The sequence below is a fragment of the Stegastes partitus genome, unplaced genomic scaffold (genome assembly GCF_000690725.1).
Source record: "Stegastes partitus isolate 25-593 unplaced genomic scaffold, Stegastes_partitus-1.0.2 Scaffold207, whole genome shotgun sequence".
NCBI lineage: Eukaryota > Metazoa > Chordata > Actinopteri > Pomacentridae > Stegastes > Stegastes partitus.
In genome coordinates this window covers 115,414-118,964 of record NW_007577938.1, presented here as the reverse complement: position 1 = coordinate 118,964, position 3,551 = coordinate 115,414, and the positions used below count along the sequence as shown (strand labels likewise).

The 3,551-nt window shown below is 40.7% G+C and overlaps 1 protein-coding gene across 5 annotated transcripts in view; it reads right to left on the bottom strand.

Annotated features, from left to right (window-relative positions):
- Positions 1-3,551, bottom strand: part of LOC103356516 (protein S100-G-like) — a 19,445-nt gene that overhangs the window by 14,225 nt on the left and 1,669 nt on the right. The window contains exons 2-4 of one of the 5 annotated variants that reach the window (XR_520146.1): positions 1,804-1,825; positions 1,223-1,347; positions 823-1,111 (exon numbers count right to left, since the gene is read on the bottom strand). The exons of 1 other annotated variant lie outside the window; for it this stretch is intronic. The gene's annotated coding sequence lies outside the window, so the exon portion shown is untranslated. Of the gene's footprint in view, positions 1-822; positions 1,112-1,222; positions 1,348-1,803; positions 1,858-3,551 lie in introns of those variants that run through there. 3 more of the 5 variants (XR_520147.1, XR_520143.1, XM_008280685.1) reach the window with 3 other exon arrangements.

Sequence of the window (3,551 nt, the reverse complement as noted above, 5' to 3'; positions counted from 1 at the left end):
CACATACAGGCGATTAGATGGACAGCCACTAGGTACTGGGTTCATACCAATAGCCTGCTTAACGATTGAGTAAAAACACCGCCCCTCCCGAAAGCGGTGCTGACGATCCACCGGTGACAGCTTGACATGGTCGAGTTGCTTTGGTTCCTTCGCGATGCTTGGAAACAAAAGTTTAACTTGACTCCAAAGTGAACCATGACAGTTAGGTTCTTTTGGTTTTCGTCCACATGCTTCTGGTTTATCTTTGCCAGTGGAGAACCTTCATTCCAGCCTGATTGAACCGTTTCTTCACCACTTTGATGTGTGTTTGGTCTCATTGTCCTGTTGAAACATCCAACTGTGTCCAAGATCAACCTTCTGCTGATGATTTTAGGTTTCCTTCCTTCTTTAGTGTTCTGTTTACTTTGTCTAAATCTCCAGGGGTCCGTTTCACAAACCAGGTTTTATGAAAACTCTGAGTCTGTTTACCCTGAAATCAGAGCGAGTTTCCCTCATTTCAGGGTTAACAGACTCAGAGTTTTCACTAAACCTGCTTTGTGAAATGGACCCCAGTTCAGAGCATGATGCTGCCACTGCCATGCTTGATGGTAGATTAAGCTGAACTTCTACAAACAAAGTTTTAATTATTTAATTAATCCATTCATAATAAAGTGGCATTTCTGTTACACAATGAATTTAACTCTTATTTTAGAGGACAGCTCACATCCTGCTGCTGTTTGTACCAACAAGTTGTTTCATTGATCATTTCCTTCCACAGCAGAGACACTCAACAGTTTTGTACATGCAGTGATCGTCACAAACACACAAAGAAACTCACATCACTCACAATTTAAGAGTTTATTCTCTTCCAGGATTAAACACAGACTACTTTGATGAAACAGTGTACATTGTTGGAACTTTTGCTATTTGAGAATTTTTAGACATTTCCACTTTTCCACTTGATGGTCTGTTTTTATTCTGAATCATCATCAAGGCACTGGCCCTTCTCCTTCTTCTCTTTAAGTTTCTTCACCAAACGGCAGCATTCTTTAAACTCCTCAAAGCTGAGCTGGCCATCACCATTCTTGTCCTTCCTCTTAATTATTTTGGGGACACGCTTGAGGACTCTCTCCTGCAGAACACGTTGTTGCAGTTAGACAGCAAACCATGCGATGAAAGGTGAGTAAAATGCAGAACAACAGGTGCATAGAACTGAAGCAGGTAAACTGAACATATCTCTTACTCTGATGCGAGTGTCGTCGACTTCTGTTTCAATCATTTTCTTGAATTCTGCTTCGCTTAAGAGCTCATTGTCACCAGCATACTTTTTGAACATTTCCTGGACACTGTTATCGGCCATCGCAGCAGCTGGAGAAAAACATGAAGGAGGATTTTAAGTCATAAAATGGGGAATGCAAAATTCAATGCTTTTAAATCACACAGACTAAAATGAAACGAAGGTTAAACTAAGATGTTGGTGCAATAGTATTGTAAAGCTTTATGAAATCTCTGGACTGACAGCAGGTTCTTCTGCTCGTCCTGCTCAGAATCTGAATATATTACAACCTAGTTTTTGCTTTTCCTCCCTCTGCACCTTTGTCAAGATGATTGATGTTGATGTTAAGTCATAAAAAGAGAAGAACCTGAAGAAATCATGCAGAATGAACAGAAAAACTAAGATTTTAACAGACACCACATTGTCAAAGTTGCAGGTTCCAGTACAAATGTCCAGTGTTTTCCACTCGTCCTGCTCAGAATCTGAATATATTACAGCTTTTTTATTGTTTTTCCTCCCTCTGCAGCTTCTTGTCCATCAGTACTCACCTCAGAGTTCACCAGGTGAAGAGAAGTCAGGTCTGTGTTCAGATGAGACTGATGCTCGCTGAGGAGAAAACCTCCTTTTTATAGCAGCAGTATCAGTGTCTCATATACGTCTGTGTTTGTACAGATTAATGTAAAGAAACGAGCTGACTGATGCAGTGGAAATGCAGCCCACTCCCTGCTAACCAGCCTCACCAGTCCTGCTGCCATGAACTGTGGCAGCAGAGCATTCTTCATCAATCACACGACAGTTTCATGTTTGTCTTCAGTGTGTATAATGTCCAGTACGTGTGTGTTTGTGTGCGTTGACATGTGAGCTGTTTATTCAGCAGGTGGAGTCGATCATGTAAAGGAGGGAAATCCTTCTCTGCATTGAGAACCTGTGACGTGGTCAAAATACTGTACATGTGAGTAAATGGAAAGACACTGGAAGTATCAGAAACATGCTGAGTAAAGGTCACAGCCACGAGTCTGACTTTGTGTCTGTGAACACATAGAAAGCATCTCTGTGTGTACACAGCATCTGTGCTCCTTACGCTGGATTCACAAATGTTTAAATAGTCAGAAACACTGATTTACTGATGAATGTTTCGCATCCATCTGTGCAGGTTCATGCTGCAGCTCAGACTGAGGCAGAGTTTGTCCTGAACAGGCCTCGTGCACACGTACACGGGCATTTTTGAAAAAGCAGATTTTTCTTTTGGTCTTCTGTGCACAACAACACATTTTTTTCCAGAGTGAAGATGTTCAGAAACTCAATAGTTTTGATGTGCATACGTGGAAAAATGGGGTGTGTGCTGTCACCTTTGTCCTGAACTGGCTGTAAGTCTGAGGCCTCGAGCACATGGATATTTTTTCAAATGTGAAACATTTTCTTTTGGTCTCTCTCCTACAAAGAAACGCTCATTCATGCAGATATCAGAATCTCTGTAGTTTGACTGTTTGCTGGTATCTCATTAAAACAGAGCTGGTGCTAACCTGCAAACACTTTCTGCATGTTTACATATAAATGGAGCTGCTCTGCCAGTACATTAATGAGCAGAGGTGTTCAGAGCCAGTCGTGTTAGAGCTTGTAGTTTTTTAAAGCTGACATGCACAGATGTTGGGTCGTCTTTGCTGCTGGTGAAATCTATTACAACAGGTAGCAGCTGGCATCACAACTCAAAGCATCCAACACTCATTAAACATTTTAAAACATGGTTAGAAAAAGAGAAAACCAAACAGGTAAAAAAAACTTTCCTGCCTGAGTGGGTTCAGATATTTCAGATTCATCAGTCTGCAGGCGATGATGAAGAAGAGGCAGAAGTATCTCAAAGGGCCGAGCAGGGAGGAGCTGCGTGCTTGGTCACGCTTTTAACCAGTAAAAAGGCAAAGCCCATGTTTTTGTTATCTCTGCGGTTTCGGTGTCACAGTCACGCTGCAGGTTCGACCATTTTCTGATTTGTTGTTTTATGGAGTTTATGCAAAATTTCTCTGAAGTGTTTTTCACAAATGCTCATCAACTTCACCTTTAAATGGATAAAAAATAAACAGAAATGTCATAATTTTCAATCTAGAATCAAGGAGGAAGGAGCAGCACAGATCTAATCAGAGAACCACTGGTGGATGTATTACAATAAATAAAATGGATGATAACTGTGCTGCGTTACTTTAAATAATTCTGATTTAATAAGCAGCTGTTAAGTTAGTTTAGTTGTCAAGTGATGATTATATTGATTAAAATGTAGCTTTTTGTACACAAACATCAGGAG